At 43.3% G+C, this 21,053-nt stretch overlaps 1 pseudogene; it reads right to left on the bottom strand.

Annotated features, from left to right (window-relative positions):
• Positions 1-20,407, bottom strand: part of LOC115114803 (protein crumbs homolog 1-like) — a 40,501-nt pseudogene extending 20,094 nt beyond the window's left edge.
• Positions 20,408-21,053: the final 646 nt, after the last annotated feature.

Genomic DNA, 21,053 nt, shown 5'->3' with positions numbered 1-21,053 from the left:
CTACTTGCAAAGGTTTTAGCAGACCGGTTGCGCACAGCCCTTCCCTACGTCGTCCATGAGGATCAGATGTGCGGGGTAGAGGGCCGCTCTATTAGATGGAACCTACAGTTAATCAGGGACTCCATCGCTTGGGTTGAAGATAGAGGACTGCCTTTAATGGTAGCAGAGCTAGATCAGGCGAAAGCCTTTGATCGTGTGAATAGATCCTTTTTATTCAGAGTGTTAGGTCGATTAGGATTTGGGGAGAAGTTCATAGGATGGATTCGTACATTATATGTCGGAGCGGGGTGCCGAGTTAGTGTAAATAGTCACTTTGGTGACGTTTTTGACCTCTCGTCTGGGGTCAGGCAGGGGTGCCCACTCTCGGCTCTCCTTTTCGTTCTGTACATGGAGCCTCTGGGGGCTGCCATTAGGGCAGACACAGGGGTGGAAGGCTTGTTGATCCCTGGAAGTGGTGGGCTGCGGGTTAAGATGACGCAGTACGCCGACGACACTTCCTTGCTGCTGTGCAAGGACTCCATGCAAAGTCTTCCGTCAAGTTTTTCGGAAGATGGCGCGGTAGAACGGATGTGACCGGGGGGTTATCTCTCTGTGAGGGGGCCCTGAGGATTCTCGGGGTCCATTTTGAGACCTCCGGCTCAGCGACGCTGAACTGGAACATGCGTATCGCAGTGGTACAGAGGAAGCTAGCAATGTGGAAGGCTAGGTATTTGTCTTTTATGGGCAAAGTCCTGGTCCTAAAGGTGGATGTGTTGCCGTCTCTTTTGTATTTGGCGTACATCTACCCATTGCCGGCTTGTCTGAGGAGGCCTCTAGTGAGGCTTGTGTTTCAGTTCATGTGGAGTGGCAGGTGCGAGTGGGTCGCCAGGGCACGCATGATCTGTCCCATCGGGGAGGGAGGTAGGGGGGTACCACATTTCCCCCTCAAGCTGGACGCAATTTTTGTTTCTTTCTTGTTAACGGAGCTTGCTTATCCAGTGATACACCCGTCCGGTTACCTCCTGCGGGTGTTCTTCTCGTATCAGGCGAGAAGCGTAATGGTGTGGTCTAACACGGGTCCTCGGGCGGAACAGCTGCCGTGGCACTTTGGTCATGCGGCCAAGTGGCTGCGTGCACACCCTGAGGTTGAAGTTGCCCGAGTAGGTTTAGATCACAGGCACCTGTACGAGGAGGTCAGAAAGGCAGGGAGTCCGGCGCCTGTAGTGGGCATCTCGGAAGTGGTCTGGGAGGGAGTGCAGGCGCGGGGTCTGGACAACAGGCTCAAGGACCTGAATTGGTTGAGCCTCCATAAGTGCTTGCCGGTACGTTCAATCATGTACCGGTATAGTTTGGTGCAATCCCCCACCTGTCCAAGATCCTCTTGTGGCAGGGAGGAGACTGTGCGCCATGTCTTTTGGGACTGTGCCTTTGCTGGAGTAGTATGGGCTAGGGCACGGGTGTTGTTAGGTTTGGTAAGGGGGGATTTTGTATTGACGTGGGCCAGGTTAGAGAGAGGTGTAGGGAGAGCGAGAGGGACGGATAGGGACAGGTTTCTGCTCTGGCTTCTCATGAGTCTCTTTAAACGGGGGCTGTGGGAAGCCAGGCAGAACATGGTGAAGACAGGGAGAGATTGGGGGGTGGAAGGGATAGTGAGGAGGGTGGAAGGAGATTTGAGGGGGAGGATGAAGAGGGAGGAGAGGAAGTGGGGGCAGCATGCTGCTCGGGAGAGGTGGAAGGGGGGTTTAGGTCTGGGTGTCATTGAGATTTGTAAGGGGATAGATTAAGGACGGGGAGATAGGGAAAGGTAGTTTGTAGGGTGACGGGGAGGGAAGATGCTCCCCTGAGGTTTTGTGTGGGGTTTTTGTTTTGTTTAGTTAAATTAAAATACCATTGTTGGAGTATGTATGTAAATGATGAGTTGTAAAGAATGAATGGTATTGAAGGTAATAAATTATTTTTTATTAAAAAATTGTTTTTTAAATAGGGCTGTTTAGGTTTTTCACGTTACGTTTTGTATTGTATCGTCATTATAGATGTATGAAGATAACCACGCTGCATTTTGGTCCTCCTCTTTCACCGGAAGAAAACCTTAACAACTGTAATGTTTTTAAAATTGTATAACTTCCTTCATTTTGCCGGACCTCAGGAAGAGTAGCTGCTGCTAATGGGAATCCATAATAAATACAGATACAAATAGCAGACCAGGAGCAACTCAAATGAAGGGTTTAACGAAAGCCTTTCGGACAGTTCCAAAAATCTGAGGCAGGTAGGCTGTGAAGAAACACATATTCATCTAAGGATCTAATCTTTTAACATATTTACCATATGATTTTAGTTATGTATTATCATTAACATGATTTGTTTTAATTACATCCATTTTAAATAGTACATTCTAGCATATTTTGAGATGGGGAAATCCATTTCCCCTACATGCTGGATGGAGGTGGTATCACCCGACACCCCTTGATTCAGGATAATAGGAAGTGACAATGAGGGACACGCCCTCTAACAAGAAAACCTGGCAAACATGCTGCAGACATGGCACCACACCAAAAAAGAGCTGTGAGGATGTAACAAATGAAGAGTTTCATTACGAAATGCGCTATATCCATTTTCGGAAATGTTGGTACATTTGTTTTTATTGTGTAGCCCTTTCCACTCTCAGCCAGTCACCCTGTATACGGGTTTAAAGTGTCAGATTTGTTCATTGATAAGCGCCTGACTTGAAACGTAGTAGCTGTACAGTAACATGCTATACATGAAGTCAGGGCTCTGCTTCACAGCGCTGTATGGGTTTTGACTGACAGCCGCTATAAACTTCAGCACCGTGCGCCACAAGAATATGCCCCCTATCCCTCCCGCTACATTTACACATTTGTTGTCTGAGTGAGGGAAATGTGTTCTGAAAGATGAGAGGTTGAGGATTATAATGAATACCACTTTGATGTCATACAAGCAATCCACACACCCATGAGTCCAAATGTGCACTTCACATTTCCAATATTTGAAAACTCATGTCATTGTCGTTATCAACATTTATGATCACCATGTTTGATACACAGTTGCAAGGATAACATGCGTTATACCCTGGGTGGTCCTGAACACAATGAGCCCGGTTGTCATGTTGAAGAAAATGTGTCACGGAACACGCACTTGAATGCACTCATATGACTCCTTTCTATGCACACCAACATTACAATCTGTCTGTCTGAGGTGCCTTTTGAAAGCCAAAAACTGTAAGATTGTATTTTATAACTTAGCTAGTCATGTTGGAACATTTAATAATGGAACATTTTTGGATTGCGTAAACAACAGTAATTGTGTGATAGTGGTGACGCATCACACTGGGCACACACTGGTTGAATCAACATTGTTTTCAAGTCATTTCAATGACATTTCAATGACATGACATGGAATAGATGTTGAATTGACTTTAGTGCCCAGTGGCAGGGCTGTGTTCCAAACAAAAAAACTACAAGCTGTGCTTGCTTCAGTTCCTTAATGGCAAAAAAATGCACCTTATAGTTGAGGCTCTTTCCTTAGGTCATAAAAGTGCATTGAAATGATTAGCCTGAACTGTGCACAGTTTGGAGAGGTGTGTGGCCACTAGGAAACACCACTTAGACCTCTCACTCAAACCCGTGGAATATTTTTTTCTTATTAAATTGCACCTCTCCAAAATGTCAATGAATATTTGTATTATGCCACTGTAAACCCCAAGGCATTTTTTATACAAATACTTCTAGTAAGTTGAACCCAAGTCAATGAAAATACATTATTACTTAAAATGTTTGTGGTACGGACTCAAAACTAAATGAGAAGTTACACCAACTCTCCTTTTAAAGTATTTTTCCCAGCATGCTCTACTGCAGGTTGATTTTTTTTGCAAGTACATTGAGTGATTAATCAATCAATCTTATGCTAAACAAAGATAAATTATATATATATATATATATATATATATGTTTTTAGACTGATCAATCTGGAAGCGGCGATATGGTATATAATATTTGTGAATACATTTTAAATTAATTAACTGGTGAGAGAAGTATTCTGATGAGAAAACATTGTTCCATATCACCTTTCAGTTCAAATGTTCTCAGAAAAACCTAGAAGTTCTCTGTTCCAGATGGAAGTGACCGCAGTTGCACTCTTGTCGGTAGAGTTAAATTTGGAGTAGAGAGTGGAGACCAGGCCAATAGATTTGGGAATATTTAAAAGTCTTAACCAGGATCAGAGAATCCCAGGCTCTGCTCAGCTCTAAAAGCCTTCGGAGTACCTATGGTAAAAAAAAAGTAAGCAAGTCCCTAGAAGATGATATGATTCTTTGAGGTCTTAAAAGGTTTGAAGACCTGAATTGTTAAAGATGTCACTGAGGGTTAAAATATTTATACTAGAGCATTCTGGTAAGAAGAGTGGCGGGGGCGTATGCCTCATGACTAACGAGACATGGTGTGATGAAGGAAACATACAGGAACTCAAATCCTTCTGTTCACCTGATTTAGAATTCCTCACAATCAAATGTAGACCGCATTATCTTCCAAGAGAATTCTCTTCGATTATAATCACAGCCGTATATATCCCCCCCAAGCAGACACGCCGATGGCTCTGAACGAACTTTATTTAACTCTTTGCAAACTGGAAACCATTTATCCGGAGGCTGCATTCATTGTAGCTGGGGATTTTAACAAAGCTAATCTGAAAACAAGACTCCCTAAATTTTATCAGCATATCGATTGCGCAACCAGGGGTGGTAAAACCCTGGATCACTGTTACTCTAACTTCCGCGACGCATATAAGGCCCTGCCCCGCCCCCCTTTCGGAAAAGCTGACCACGACTCCATTTTGTTGATCCCTGCCTACAGGCAGAAACTGAAACAAGAGGCTCCCACGCTGAGGTCTGTCCAACGCTGGTCAGACCAAGCTGACTCCACACTCCAAGACTGCTTCCATCACGTGGACTGGGACATGTTTCGTATTGCGTCAGATAAAAATATTGACGAATACGCTGATTCGGTGTGCGAGTTCATTAGAACGTGCGTTGAAGATGTCGTTCCCATAGCAACGATAAAAACATTCCCTAACCAGAAACCGTGGATTGATGGCAGCATTTGAGTGAAACTGAAAGCGCGAACCACTGCTTTTAATCAGGGCAAGGTGTCTGGCAACATGACCGAATACAAACAGTGCAGCTATTCCCTCCGCAAAGGCTATTAAACAAGCTAAGCGTCAGTACAGAGACAAAGTAGAATCTCAATTCAACGGCTCAGACACAAGAGGCATGTGGCAGGGTCTACAGTCAATCACGGACTACAAGAAGAAACCCAGCCCAGTCACGGACCAGGATGTCTTGCTCCCAGGCAGACTAAATAACTTTTTTGCCCGCTTTGAGGACAATACAGTGCCACTGACACGGCCTGCAACGAAAACATCCGGTCTCTCCTTCACTGCAGCCGAGGTGAGTAAGACATTTAAACGTGTTAACCCTCGCAAGGCTGCAGGCCCAGACGGCATCCCCAGCCGCGCCCTCAGAGCATGCGCAGACCAGCTGGCCGGTGTGTTTACGGACATATTCAATCAATCCCTATACCAGTCTGCTGTTCCCACATGCTTCAAGAGGGCCACCATTGTTCCTGTTCCCAAGAAAGCTAAGGTAACTGAGCTAAACGACTACCGCCCGTAGCACTCACTTCCGTCATCATGAAGTGCTTTGAGAGACTAGTCAAGGCCCATATCACCTCCAACCTACCTGACACCCTAGACCCACTCCAATTTGCTTACCGCCCAAATAGGTCCACAGACGATGCAATCTCAACCACACTGCACACTGCCCTAACCCACCTGGACAAGAGGAATACCTATGTGAGAATGCTGTTCATCGACTACAGCTCGGCATTCAACACCATAGTACCCTCCAAGCTCGTCATCAAGCTCGAGACCCTGGGTCTCGACCCCGCCCTGTGCAACTGGGTACTGGACTTCCTGACGGGCCGCCCCCAGGTGGTGAGGGTAGGCAACAACATCTCCTCCCCGCTGATCCTCAACACGGGGCCCCACAAGGGTGCGTTCTGAGCCCTCTCCTGTACTCCCTGTTCACCCACGACTGCGTGGCCATGCACGCCTCCAACTCGATCATCAAGTTTATGGACGACACAACAGTGGTAGGCTTGATTACCAACAACGACGAGACGGCCTACAGGGAGGAGGTGAGGGCCCTCGGAGTGTGGTGTCAGGAAAATAACCTCACACTCAACGTCAACAAAACTAAGGAGATGATTGTGGACTTCAGGAAACAGCAGAGGGAACACCCCCTATCCACATCGATGGAACAGTAGTGGAGAGGGTAGCAAGTTTTAAGTTCCTCGGCATACACATCACAGACAAACTGAATTGGTCCACTCACACTGACAGCGTGCGTGAAGAAGGCGCAGCAGCGCCTCTTCAACCTCAGGAGGCTGAAGAAATTCGGCTTGTCACCAAAAGCACTCACAAACTTCTACAGATGCACAATCGAGAGCATCCTGGCGGGCTGTATCACCGCCTGGTACGGCAACTGCTCCGCCCTCAACCGTAAGGCTCTCCAGAGGGTAGTGAGGTCTGCACAACGCATCACCGGGGGCAAACTACCTGCCCTCCAGGACACCTACACCACCCGATGTTACAGGAAGGCCATAAAGATCATCAAGGACATCAACCACCCGAACCACTGCCTGTTCACCCCGCTATCATCCAGAAGGCGAGGTCAGTACAGGTGCATCAAAGCTGGGACCGAGAGACTGAAAAACAGCTTCTATCTCAAGGCCATCAGACTGTTAAACAGCCGCCACTAACATTGAGTGGCTGTTGCCAACACACTGTCATTGACACTGACCCAACTCCAGCCACTTTAATAATGGGAACTGATGGGAAATGATGTAAATATATCACTAGCCACTTTAAACAATGCTACCTTATATAATGTTACTTACCCTACATTATTCATCTCATATGCATACGTATATACTGTACTCTACATCATCGACTGCATCCTTATGTAATACATGTATCACTAGCCACTTTAACTATGCCACTTTGTTTACTTTGTCTACATACTCATCTCATATGTATATACTGTACTCGATACCATCTACTGTATGCTGCTCTGTACCATCACTCATTCATATATCCTTATGTACATATTCTTTATCCCCTTACACTGTGTACAAGACAGTAGTTTTGGAATTGTTAGTTAGATTACTTGTTGGTTATCACTGCATTGTCGGAACTAGAAGCACAAGCATTTCGCTACACTCGCATTAACATCTGCTAACCATGTGTATGTGACAAATACAATTTGATTTGATTTGAGGAAAATCAAAGGGTTTTGAGCCTGATAAGATTAGGTTATTGTTTCATAAGTGAGAAGGGCTGTGAAAATGGAATGAGATCATAAGATGTGCATTGCCCTGTCGCCACACTTTAACTGCATTAGCAATTATTGGACCCATTCTGAGACATGTAGATTTTTGTTTACAGCCAGAGAATACTTGTAGTCTAATAGGTTTTATAAAAGCCTCTTCATTGGGTCCCAATGTGGCTTGATTAGTGGGATCTAGATAGATTTTCAGAAATCTCAAATGGAAAGAAAAGTAATTATTTAAAGTTAGGTAGAGCCAGTCCAAACGGTTTGGGGCGCTGCAGGGTATTCTGGGTCGTTTGTCTTTCCAGATGAAATTCCTGCACAATATATACAATTCTTTGAAATATTGAAGAGTGGTGAATTGGGAAGCATAGAAAATACAAAATTAAGCAAGGAAGAATGTTCATCTTAATCACTGAAATTTTACCCTGAAGTGTAATATGTAAGGGAGACAAGTGGGCCAAGTCCTCTTTCATTTTCCCAATAGTAGCTAAATAATTGTCTTGTACCATTAGTTGGAAAGTGGGCTAGAATTTGATCCCCAGATAGGTGAAACCTATTGGATTTAATTGGAGAGTGTGTGTTGTGGGGAGAGAATACTCCTCAGCTGCAGGATTTAGGGGCTATAAAATGGACCAATTTATATTATATCCTGAAAAGAAACAGGAAAAGGTTCAAATAATTTAAAGGTGCAATCTGCAATCGCTACAGCTATTTTCGGACTTGTGAATTAACAATGTGCACCCACCCATTGATTCTTGAAGAATATAATTCATAATTGCCTCATGAGCTTAGTTCAACTGTCAAAGCCCATCAGAACCAAAAATATATTTTACTCCAATGTTTGTAAGCAAAGTAAATGTAAACAAACACTATAAAAACATGGTTAAAACTATAATTTTGATAGCAGGGATGGCCAGTCTTTGCATCCATAGCTCGGTCTATGAATATGAGAGTGGTTACATTTCTTAGCCCCATCCCTCAGCTTTTTACAGAAACAGGGGCGCTCTGTTATTGTTTCAACTGCTGATTGCCATTTTAAGAGAATGACATAGAGTTAGAAATATCTGATAAAAAAACGAGATCATCTGCATACAAGGAAATATGCTGGACAGTACCTTTAACTTGTTAGGGACTAGCTCCCTCTGCGGGGATCAAATCAGCGGAAATTTCAAGAGCGCCACGTATAGTTTTTGATCAAACTCAAACCAAATAATAGGTATCTGGACATTGTCGCACAGCCTGGGCAAGAGGCTCAAGAGACAAGGCAAATAAAATTGGGGATAATGGACAACCTGGTCTTGAGCCTCTTTGCACCCTAAACTGCGGAGAAGTGGATCAACCGGTGAGAACTCGAGCAAAAGGCTCGTTGTAGAGAGTCCTGTGAATGATAGAGGATCCAAACCCAAAACACTTTAACACAAACCATAAGTATGTCCATTCTAAGCAGTCAAGGGACATCACCAAGGAACAGCACGGCACAGGAAGATTATGCACAGGAGCTGAGTCGATAACATGAAAGTCACATTGGATATTATCTCAGACGAGTCTGCCTCTCATAAAATGTGATCAAAATGGATCAAAACATGCACCTGCTTCTCCAATCTCTTTGTCATGACCTTAGAATAGATTTTTAAATTGCTGTTAAAAAGTGCAATAGGCCTACCTATAGCTTGAGCATTCAAGAGGGTCCTTATCCTTCTTAAGAAATAAATCAAATCAAATCAAATTTTATTTGTCACATACACATGGTTAGCAGATGTTAATGCGAGTGTAGCGAAATGCTTGTGCTTCTAGTTCCGACAATGCAGTGATAACCAACAAGTAATCTAACTAACAATTCCAAAACTACTGTCTTATACACAGTGTAAGGGGATAAGGAATATGTACATAAGGATATATGAATGAGTGATGGTACAGAGCAGCATACAGTAGATGGTATCGAGTACAGTATATACATATGAGATGAGTATGTAGACAAAGTAAACAAAGTGGCATAGTTAAAGTGGCTAGTGACATAAGAATGCAGTCGATGATCTAGAGTACAGTATATACATATGCATATGAGATGAATAGTGTAGGGTAAGTAACATTATATAAGGTAGCATTGTTTAAAGTGGCTAGTGATATATTTACATCATTTCCCATCAATTCCCATTATTAAAGTGGCTGGAGTTGGGTCAGTGTCAATGACAGTGTGTTGGCAGCAGCCACTCAATGTTAGTGATTGCTGTTTAACAGTCTGATGGCCTTGAGATAGAAGCTGTTTTTCAGTCTCTCGGTCCCAGCTTTGATGCACCTGTACTGACCTCGCCTTCTGGATGATAGCGGGTGAACAGGCAGTGGTTTGGGTGGTTGATGTCCTTGATGATCTTTATGGCCTTCCTGTAACATCGGGTGGTGTAGGTGTCCTGGAGGGCAGGTAGTTTGCCCCCGGTGATGCGTTGTGCAGACCTCACTACCCTCTGGAGAGCCTTACGGTTGAGGGCGGAGCAGTTGCCGTACCAGGCGGTGATACAGCCCGCCAGGATGCTCTCGATTGTGCATCTGTAGAAGTTTGTGAGTGCTTTTGGTGACAAGCCGAATTTCTTCAGCCTCCTGAGGTTGAAGAGGCGCTGCTGCGCCTTCTTCACGACGCTGTCAGTGTGAGTGGACCAATTCAGTTTGTCTGTGATGTGTATGCCGAGGAACTTAAAACTTGCTACCCTCTCCACTACTGATCCATCGATGTGGATAGGGGGGTGTTCCCTCTGCTGTAAATAGGGAAATTAGAGCTGTTTTTTGGTCCCAGTGGAAAGAACCCATTTGTAAAGTGTAGTTTATTGAATTTAAAAATAATGGTCCATTTAAATACCAAAGTGCTAACAGGAGTTTTAGGGATATACCTCCAGGCCTGGGGTTTATTATTTTTCTGCATAGTTAAGGTGGCCAATTTCAGTTCATGGATTGAAATGGGACATTCATGTTCTTCCGCTTGTTGTAACGAGATGGAAATCTCAAGTAGTTCAGATGAGGTTAGTAAATCAGGATTTTAAGAAGATTTGGATGTGTAGAGATTAACACCTGATTCATTTGGGAGGGTGAAGAGCTTAAGGTTCCATTGGAGTCTTTGATGGCGTCGATAGAGGCTAGACATTCAGATTTTTTAAGCTCCAAGAGCCTGCTAGGTCTATCTGCATTTTCATAATTTGATTGTCTAGTTTGTAAGTATAAGAATTCACATTTAGCATTTGGGAATGTTTCATATTCTGGTTTTAGAGGCTAGTAGTTTAGTTCTGTCTATTTGGAATTGTGATTTTTGTAGTGGTTCTAGATGTGCTATTTCTTTCTCCGAACAAGCAATTTCAGAATAACAGTGTGTATTGAAATTGGAGAATGAAGTACAAGCTCCTCTAATGAAACATTTAGTGACTCCCCAAAGGCTATGAGGGTTATTCGTTGTTTCAGAGTTTAGGTCTAGAAATTCTGTAATTCTATTTGAAATAAATGTATGGAAATAAAGATGTAATCCATGCGAGAGCAGGTCTTGTGCTTTGCAGAGAAGGTGTAATCTTCGCAGATTTTTTTTTAGCCGCCACACGTCAAAAATGTTGAGCTCCTTTAGGAATGATTGGAAGTAAATTGAAGCGGTTAAACGGGATGTAATTGTCACGCCTACTCCCGCCCCCCCTCCCAGGCTACCCGTCATCATACGCAACTGTTACCATCGTTACGCGCAGCTGTGGTCATTGGACTCACCTGGATTCATTCGCTTTGTTGATTGCCCCTGCATATATGTCTGCTCCTCTGTATTCCCTGTAGTAGCATTGTTTGTCGTGTTTATATCCAGACGCGCTTCCTGTTCCGTTGCATGTCCGTCTATATTAAAATGGCTCACTCCCTATACCTGCTTCTCATCTCCTGCATTGGGTGTTACAGCAATAACACTGTGAGAAGAATCTAAATGCGGGTTGAGATTAAAATGTTCCCGCCATTATTATGGCTGTGTCTGTAAAGTCCAGCATTTTGAGTTTCTGATTGTTTAGATTTTTTGGGGGTGCATATACCGACACCAGACAAAGTCTTGCACCATTCAAAGTGATAGTTACAAAACAGTATCTTTCCCTCAAAACGCTCTGGTTTTCGAATGTGCACGAGTGTGCAATAATTCCTGTTCAGAAACAGTTTTCCATCCTCTTGTTTTATACGAGTTTCTTGAATAAAATCAGTATCTATGCAATTTCGTTTGAATAAATCTAAACTCCATAATCTCTTGAAAGGCCTTTGGTGTTCAGACTCAATATATAAACATTAGTCATTGAGATGTAACAAATACACTTTCTTGGTGAGTGAAGTAAAAATATTACATGATCGAGAACTGTTTATCCAATATAGAAATGACTAACTTCACTTTAAATGTAGGAAAGGGATTACCTCAATTGTATCAATAATGTGATTATTGTGAATAGTTAGATTAATATAATAGTTTGATTAAAATGTTTACGTGCTTTGCAAGAAGAACGATTTCCCTTATAATCCTGTTACATGGACACATGAAATCAGGCTACCTGATGGCACTCTATTCAATGCAGAAAATTGGCAATCAAAATAAACGTTCTACCACAGCGACCATGTTATTTTTGGGAAGCATATTTGATTCTAAGTTCGAACATGTAAAGTTTGTATGTGAAAACTACTTCTAAGACACATACATACATTCAGTTGTTTTGAACTCACTTCACTCAAGCTAAAGAGGTAGGCTCGCTCGGCTAGTGCTAGCACAAGCACAGATCAAATGAATAGTGTGCAACCGCAGCCCGCAATTCGGGGTGTTCCTGCATGTGGGTATACGCACAACGTCTTCATGCTTGTGACACGTTTGAATGAACAGTACCAGTCGAAAGTTTGGACAACTTCTCATTCAAGTGTTTTTCTTTATTTTTCCTATATTGTAGAATAATAGTGAACACATCAAAACTATGAAATAACACATATGGAATCATGTAGTAACCAAGTGTTAAACAAATAAAGGCAAAGGGGTGGCTACTTTGAAGAATCACATGTAAAATAAAAAATATATTTGTTTAACACTTTTTTGGTGACAACATGATTCCATATGTGTTATTTCATAGTTTTGATGTCTTCTACCATGTAGAAAATAGTCAAATAAAGAAAAACCCTTGAATGAATAAGTGTGTCCAAACTTTTGACTGGTACTGTAGGTCAAAAGGGAAATAAAAGTATTATCTAAGTTATTTTGCTCTGGTCTCTGGAATCCCCCTTGCTAACTAGTAGGAGCGAAAGCGGTAGACAGCGTCCTTCGCTCCCACCTGCTGAACACTTGCTCTCACCATCATTAACAGAACTGAGGGAAAACAGTGCCCGACAGCCGGGGGCAAAGGACACTACCGGCCGCCCCTGCCTCCCACTAGCACAGAAGGTGGGACGCTGAGGCGACAGTGTGGTAGCTAACTAGCTAGCTTGCTATACTGTATGCTAGCTAGCATGTTTAGTTAGCTAACTAACTCGCACCCACCTTCTGTGTACTGGACTAAAATTATGTGTACTGGACTAGCTGGCTAAGTTAGTACACAGTGTTCTTCACTTCTGCCTGCTGAACACCTTCCCTCGCCATCGTAAACAGAACTGCTGGAAAACAGTGCCCGACAGGTGGGGACAAAGGACACCGTCTACCGGTGTACGGCTAGCTAGCTACCATTGTCGCCCTCGCCCCTACTTTTGTGGAGTTTATAGGCAGCTGGCATCCAATCTTATTGTGCATTAACGCCACCAACTGTACTGGAGTTCCCCACCTGTCCTAATCATTTTTTTAAATTGTACGGAAAACTAGATGTTTTAATCAGTGTATGCTTACTTCGATTTTGCCTTTATGCCAATTAAGTTAAGCAGAGTAAGCTGTTTAAATGACTATTGCATAATCGGCCTACTTCCATAATCAGTTTAATACCAAAGGATTACTGAGCATGTAAACATACCCACTGTGATTCTGTAGGGTTTGAGTTGTATCAGCGTGAAAATAAATTCTAACGCCCCCACTAAACCGCCCCCACTAAACCGCGCTTTGAGTGAATTGTAGAGTTATACCACCCATGACTGTATTTGATAGTGACAGTCATGGTTGTTGAATTTGTTCATTTTCAAACCTGTGGCCTTCACCAAGTGAGTTCCCAGGTGAATATTATCATTATTATTATATATCTCATAAGACCTCATTTTGAAGCCTAGCTTTACCCTAATACATTGGCCTGAAACTCAAAGAAACAGCCCTGCAAGTAGGGTTGCAAAATTCCAGTAACTTTCCCAAACGTTCAAAAATTCTAGGTTGAAGGATTTCCCATCTTCCAATCGGGATTTCTGGAAAACCTGGGAGATTTTAAAGAATTTTGCAACCCTACCAGCATGTCACATTATACTAGATTGTAAAGCGATATGGAGTTCCTATTGGAATCCAGCCAGAGTTAGGATATCCAACAGTTGAAATTTGTATTCACCTGTAACCTGCATTCATAATGATTGCTAGGGTTAGGAACAGTCTACCGAAGCCATTTAAACTGAAACAACCATTTCAATAACGGGTGCAAAAATTCTAACTAAATGATTGGATTAGTTTAACAGATTAAACTCTGGCAATAATCTCTGCAACGGTTGCACTCTTAGTTCCAAGTGGTCTCTGACCTCTGGACATACAGTACGTTAAATACCTTCTTCGCACCTTGATAAAGGTAAAGGTACCTATGTCGCCTGGTCTGTTTCTACTAGGAAATATTTGACATTCTATTGGATTAGATGAAATTGAAAGTGTTAAATGTGTGCCCTAACTGCTGCCAAAAAGGCAGTACATTTTTTGTTGTTGATCCAAATACTTATTTGAAATCTTCCTGGAAAATGTACATTTTTGACATTCTTATTCTAGAGAAATCCACAGCTAAACTGCATGGCATGGCTAGTGGGCGGGTTAAATCAAAGATATTTTTTAGGTACCCCTCATGTAATATTATCTCTCAATTGTTGTATCTTGAACTGCTTGTCAATCCCCCCTTCATGCTCATGTTTTGTTTTTGTGCAAATCATGTGAATGCTATCTCTTGTTTGATTGAAATTGATAAAAACCCCTCCCACAAAAAAAAGCATAGGGACATTTAGCTGTACGACTAGATGTGGCCTTCACACTAAGGAAGTTATTTTTCACGCTCCCTTTGGCTTCCCAAATCACAGTCTGTTCTGTTTGGTCTGCTTTGCCGGCATCCCGGAAATATTGGGCACTTGGAACTCTGGGTTTAAAAATGGGTATTGTCATGGCGCAACTATGTTGTGGCAAAATACCTGTATGTGTATAGTATACTGTATATCCAGCTACTCACGCTACAGGCGTTGTCACTGGTACATCCCTGTGTGACATTGACCAGCTCCACCAGGCCGTACGAGGCCACTGGGGTTGCTATGGGGAAGAACTGCAACCGTTTACTGTTAATCCTCAAGTCCTGGACACAGCCTTTCAGGTAACCCCCAAAGGAGGCCGAGGCTCTTTGGTCGGCCAGGCCCCCGACGTAGACCAGGTCTCCTGGCTGAGCCACCACGGGCCGGACGGGGATGGTTCCCTGGCTATGGGCCGACTGGAACAGGGTCACAAAGTCGCCCTCCAGCCGCACCGTCACCAAGTGAAAGTGGCCGTCGCTGACCACGACTCGACCCGACAGGCTCTCGAAGTTGTTCACCTGAAATTTTACCCGGCCATCGTCCAGCCACAGGTGGAGGTACTGGCTGGTGCTGTTGGCCAGGACTAGGAGGAGGCCGTTCGAGCGCCGTGTGCGCACAAACATGGATATGGTGATGGTGCCTGAACCCGGGGGGTCATCCAAGGAGAAGACGGCATAGCTCGCCGCGTCCTCGTTGCCGAACCTGGCCGGGTTGTACTCTGTGTTGGTACAGAAAGAGAGAGAGTTTAACAATTAATAAAGTTCCATACACTATCCTACCAATTACTAAATTGATAGATGAAGAACTAACAGAGAGAGAGAGTGTCAAAATACAATAGCATGATTTCCACTACCTTTTGATCTCCAGGTGAACTACTGTGTGCTAGTGCCTTTTTTTGGTTTTGTTTACTGGCCTGGGTAAAAGAGTTGGTTCCAATTCCATTTCAACTGAGTCAAATCAGGAAGTGAATTCAAAGTTTTAAAATCATGAATTTAAATTAAATTGCCCCCAACATTGACTTGGTATCACCCTGAGATGTTTATATCACTCCTTCAAGTCACAGGGATGGGCAATTCCAGTCCTCGAGGGCCAGATTGGTATCACTTTTTACCTAACCAACACACCTGATTAAACAAATTGCATTCTAAACTTAAGACCATGATTAGTTGATTATTAGAGTCAGTTGTGTTAGCTGAGGCAATCCAGACCCGAGCAGTTGCCCATCCCTGATTCTAGGTGAAGCGGACCGGTAAGCAGAACAGTTATTTCCACCTATCATGTTAGAGCACATGACAAACTCATTTCACGGAGGGCCGAGTGTCTGCGCGTCTTTGCTCCTCCCTTGTACTTGATTGATGAAATAAATTCAGTAATTAGTAAGGAACTCCCCTCACCTGGTTGTCTATGTCTTAATTGAAAGAAAAAAAGAAAAACCTATGCCTTCCATGGAATGAGTTTGACACCCCTGCGTTAGAGGATTGTTGCGAGAGTCCTTGGGAAACCCTGTTTTACGGCAGGTGAAGGATGTCCTTAATCCCTAAACATTTCCTTAATCCTAGAGTCAGGTGTACGTGTGTGTAAGTGTGTGTTTACATGGTTGCGTGAGTGTGTGTGTATTCTACATGCTATTTTAGCTAGTTCTCTAAGCTCCTTTGCAGTCTACCACAGGCTACTTTTATCCACCTCTTATGTGCCACATGAGGATGCCAGCCATTTAGATTTTGGAGTGATTCTATTGAGGCTGAACTGTTGACCTCAGGTGATTAGTTTATGAAACTCATACCAGAGTCCTTAGTGAAGTCCAAAATGATCCCTACTTTCTGAGTTTGAACGTTTTGTCGTAAGCTACATTTATCAGAGCTCCATGAGAAGCACACTGGCTCTAATAGGATATGTGAGATTATTGCATTGAAATGGAATAGATCTCATATTGTATCCTTTTACTGCTTCGTTATGCCCATTGTTTTCATATGTTGCACTGTTCAAGTGTTTTGCTGCTACATTTACAGTGTTTTCAGACATGCAAGCGCAACACCACATCCCTCAGGCCTCACCCTCAGCGCAGTCCGTTGTCCCCTCGTACGGTCTGTAGCACTCGCACACATAGCTCCTCCATCCCTGGTTTATGCAATGCCCCCGGTTCTGACACGGGCTGTCGTCACACTTGTCCCTGTCGTTGCACCCGGCTGTGACGTTGACCTGAGCTGGTGAGTTGGCGACAGCGGGCACTACCAGCCGTGACTCCACAAACACATCCCGGAAACAGCCCAGGAAGTAGGCAGCTGGACCAGGTGGATCAGGCACGTCTGCAGCCTCAGCATCCCTTTCCCCTGCCACCCCACCGGAGCCCCAGCCCAGTCCCACCCCTCCTAGAGAGAGGCTGTGGCGAACCGAGCTGGGCTCTCGTAGGCCGGAGCCTTGCTCCAGCAGGGGTGTCTCGGTGGCGGGGAACTCCCTGGTGCAGCCCACCTCAGCGCAGGGGGAGTGAAGCAGCCTCACACTGCTCCCCTCCTCCTCACAGCCCAGCCAGGCCTCAACCGTGTGCCACTGACTGTCCGTCACACTCGGCGGTAGCTCCAGAAATACTGGGGTTCTTGTCCCTTGAGCTCTTAGCATGCTGAGGCGTAAGCGGCTGTCTACCAGCTCGATGGTGAGCAGCAGGTCATCGACCCGGCGCTGGAGGAGGGTGCCGACAGGCCGGTCCGTCTTGAAGCTAAGGGTGACGTTGAGAGGGACTTCAGAGTCCGATAGCTGGGTCTCCACATACATGTAGCCGCTGGACTCGAAAGAGAAGATGGTTGACGTCTGACACTTGGAGCCGGTGAAGCCTGCGCGGCAGGCGCAGGTGTAGGTGTGGCGGTAGTTCAGGAAGAAGGGAGAGCAGATGCCACCATTCTTGCAGCGGTTGCCGTCACAGCCCAGGAGGGCGACTGTGCAATTCTCGCCTCCGTACAGTAAGCCATCTTGGCTCTGTTGAGAGCAGAGGCACCTGTAGCCGCCATGTTGGCTTTCGCAGACGCCACCATTCTGACACGGTTGCAGTTCACATGCATAAGTGTCCTCCTCACAGAGACCACCTGTGTAGATGGGTAAACATAATCAGATAACATAACCAGTTGGCAATTCATTTAGCATCTATTTGGAATTGATATGTCATTCATATTATATTGGAAATTGACAAATTCTATATTTTTTTTGCATGTGAATTTGGCCAGTGATTACTAGTTTGTTTTAAACAAATCTTCATCCATCATTATTGTATCCATATTCATTCATAATATATCCATATATTATATCCATATTCACACATAACTAGTTAATTACTTTATGTAGGGAAGTATGACATTATTGGTTGGTAAAACATGTTCACGTACTTGCACACGTTCATTACTTGTTCGATATCAAACAATAAATATAACTTTAATTCCGGAAATAGATACTTGTAATTTATTTTGTTACATTTAGTTTCAACATGATAGAAAATACATCATTAGGTTAAAAAGGTACAGTTGAAGTCGGAAGTTTACACACACACACACCTTAGCCAAATACATTGTAAAAATAGCCAAATCCATCCTTGTAAAAATTCACCGTCTTAAGAATGTGAAATGTCAGAATAATAGTAGAGAGAATGATTTATTTCATATTTTATTTCTTTCATCACATTTCCAGTGGGTCAGAAGTTTACATACACTCAATTAGTATTTGGTAGCTTTGCCTTTAAATTGTTTAACTTGGGTCAATAAATTTGGTGAATTTTGGCCCATTCCTCCTGACAGAGCTGGTGTAACTGAGTCAGGTTTGTAGGCCTCCTTGCTCGCACACGCTTTTTCAGTTCTACCCACAAATGTTCTATAGGATTGAGGTCAGGGCTTTGTGATGGCCACTCCAATACCTTGACTTTGTTGTCCTTAAGCCATTTTGCCACAACTTTGGAAGTTTGCTTGAGGTCATTGTCTGTTTGGAAGACCCATTTGCGACCAAGTTTTAACTTCCTGACTGATGTTTTGAGATGTTGCTTCAATATATCCACATACTTTTACTTCCTCATGAAGGAAGACTTTTACATACTTTTACTTTCCCCTTTTACTTCCTCATGCCTTCTATTCTGTGAAGTACACCAGTCCCTCCTGCAGCAAAGCACCCGCACAACATGATGCCGCCACGGTTGGGATGGTGTTCTTCGGCTTGCAAGCCTCCCCCTTTTTCCTCCAAACATAACAATGGTCATTATGGCCAAACAGTTCCATTTTTGTTTCATCAGACCAGAGGACATTTCTCCAAAAAGTTAGATCTTTGTCCCCATGTGCAGTTGCAAACCGTAGTCTTGCTTTTTTATGGCGGTTTTGGAGAAGTGGCTTCTTCCTTGCTGAGTGGCCTTTCAGGTTATGTCGACATAGGACTCGTTTTACTGTGGATATAGATACTTTTGTACCTGTTTCCTCCAGCATCTTCACAAGGTCATTTGCTGTTGTTCTAGGATTGATTTGCACTTTTCACACCAAAGTACGTCTCCTTCCTGAGCGGTATGATGGCTGTGTGGTCCCATGGTGTTTATACTTGCGTACTATTGTTTGTAGAGATGAACCTGGTACCTTCAGGAATTTGAAAATTGCTCCCAAGGATGAACCAGACTTGTGGAGGTCTACAATTGTTTTTCTGAGGTCTTGGCTGTTTTCTTTTGATTTTCCCATGATGTCAAGCAAAGAGGCACTGAGTTTGAAGGTAGGCCTTGAAATACATCCACAAGTACACCTCCAATTGTCTCAAATGATGTCAATTAGCCTATCAGAAGCTTCTAAAGCCATGACATACTTTTTTTGAATTTTCCAAGCTGTTTAAAGTCACAGTGTATGTAAACTTCTGACCCATTTGAATTGTGATACAGTGCATTATAAGTGAAGAAATCTGTCTGTAAACAATTGTTGGAAAAATTACTTGTCATGCACAAAGTAGATGTCCTAAAACTATTGTTTGCCAAAACTATAGTTTGTTAACAAGACATTTTTATTTTTATTTATTTATTTTATTTTACCTTTATTTAACCAGGCAAGTCAGTTAAGAACAAATTCTTATTTTCAATGACGGCCTAGGAACAGCGGGTTAACTGCCTGTTCAGGGGCAGAACGACAGATTTGTACCTTGTCAGCTCGGGGGTTTGAACTTGCAACCTTCCGGTTACTAGTCCAACGCTTTAACCACTAGGCTACCCTGCCGCTCCACATTTGTGGAGTGGTTGAAAAACGAGTTTTAATGACTCCAACCTAAGCGTATGTAAACTTCCCACTTCAACTGTATATGTAAACATTAGCATGATGACACAATTGTATATGCTCATTGTAACATTCAGTGCACACTATATAGCATGGGACCTCACAGAACAAACAACAAACAACATCCACTGGGCAACAACTAATTGAGTCAACATTGTTTCCATATCATAAAAAAAAAAATGCTGAATCAATGTGGAAAACTGATTGGATTTTTTAAAAGTCATCAAGGTAAGGGGATTTTTCTTTTTTTCACCCAACTTTTAACCTTGAATTCACGTTAGTTGACAACTCAACCAAATGTAAATCAAAGCTAGATGTAAATCAGAACTGACATCTGTGTCCAGTGGGCATGAACAAGAGAGCAAAATTACCTGTGTAGCACAACCACAAAATCCAAACACACACGTTGATTCTCAACATGGTCCTTGCCAAGTCCTCCTAATCAGAAGAAAATCGAAATATCGACATATGACTCCATTGCATTTCATAGAAGTGGTTTGGAAACCATAACAACAGATATCAGCTTCTTCCCTTGTGTTTCCCCCATACATGAATGGCTGCCCAGTCCAGTCTAATGCTGGGATCACTACAAGCCATATAGCCTATTCTGGATTAAGTTAATGCACTTAAAATGTCTTACAAATCGAGTGTTGTCCAGGGAGGAGTTTACAGGACTAATTTGAGCAATGGTGAACATCTCCATTCTAGAAACACGAAAGCTTACATAATAGACTGGAACCTACCTCACATATATTTAGGAGTAGGAGGACCCGTCTCTTACGTAGTTGTTAAAAGCAGTGTGCGTTTAGCCAGTTGAGGCAGAATCTGCATTGGCCAGAGGCCAGCGGAGGCAATATGGCTCTAGTCTGTCTCGCTGTGGCACTTCTGTCACCAAAACGTGTTCCATTATTGAAACACTGGTACAGGCGTTGAATCAAACCTACCGTACAGTAAAACACAGCGGTAGCGCACTGTACATAGGGAGCCAATTTGCATGACGTCAGTAAATCTAACTGAGGTATTGTTTTTTATGTTTATGCTGATTAATTCATATTTGTTGATGCTGACATACTGAGTTGCCTAATGTACTGTATGTAAATAGCATGTCATAATCAAAATACAAATTGCAAGTGGGTCGGAAATGAGGGAGAATAAGGGCAGAACAGTAAAGGGGTCTATACTGTTGAAGTAAAAGGAAGGTTTGC

Source organism: Oncorhynchus nerka, linkage group LG9b, assembly GCF_034236695.1.
Source record: "Oncorhynchus nerka isolate Pitt River linkage group LG9b, Oner_Uvic_2.0, whole genome shotgun sequence".
Taxonomy (NCBI): Eukaryota; Metazoa; Chordata; class Actinopteri; order Salmoniformes; family Salmonidae; genus Oncorhynchus; species Oncorhynchus nerka.
The sequence above is the reverse complement of the archived record's forward strand: the minus strand, read 5'-3'. Positions and strand labels throughout refer to the sequence as shown.